Raw genomic sequence first — 796 nt, forward strand, 5'->3', positions numbered from 1 at the left:
ATTTTTATAGTATTAATATAGAAGCTATACCTAGAAGTAGTAGGTTCTACTACTATATTAGTATATAAATTAGTTATACTAGAATACTATCTTTACTATTTAGGTACTAGATCTAGATATTTCTAATATAAAGCTATTACTAGAATAATAACCTAGCTATAGTAGTCTTTAAAGTAGGCTTAGTAGTAATCTTTATAGTATTAATATAGGAGCTATACCTAGGAGTAGTAGGTTTTACTACTATATTAGTGTATAAGCTAGTTACTTTTAGAAGTAGTAAGTTCTACTACTATATTAGTATATAAATTAGTTATACTAAAAAGCTAACTTCTACTAAGTATACTAGGGCTAAATATCTCTAATATAGAACTATTACTAGAATAATAACCTAGCTATAGTAGTACTTTAATAAAAAAGCTTATAGTATACTTTTATTAACCTAGCTATAGTAGTACTTTAATAAAGGAGCTTATAGTATACTTTTATTAACCTAGCTATAGTAGTACTTTAGAAATAGTAATTACTAGCTTTAGCTTAACTATATTCTTAGAAACTACTAGTATATTAAGGCTAAAAACTATTATATTTTACCTTTTTAAGATTTCCTTTCTTATATTTAGTTTATTAAATCTTAGTTAATACTTACTTTTTATATTTTACTTTCTTCTTAGCTTTTTATCTTATAGCTTAATACCTTTAAGAATCTATTATATATAGAACTTATATAGAAGTTAAGATATAAAACTAAGTTACTTTTTAGTAATACTACTAAATTTATTATTAATATACTAACTAT

The sequence above is a fragment of the Dothidotthia symphoricarpi genome (assembly GCF_010015815.1).
Source record: "Dothidotthia symphoricarpi CBS 119687 unplaced genomic scaffold P153scaffold_14, whole genome shotgun sequence".
Lineage (NCBI taxonomy): Eukaryota > Fungi > Ascomycota > Dothideomycetes > Pleosporales > Dothidotthiaceae > Dothidotthia > Dothidotthia symphoricarpi.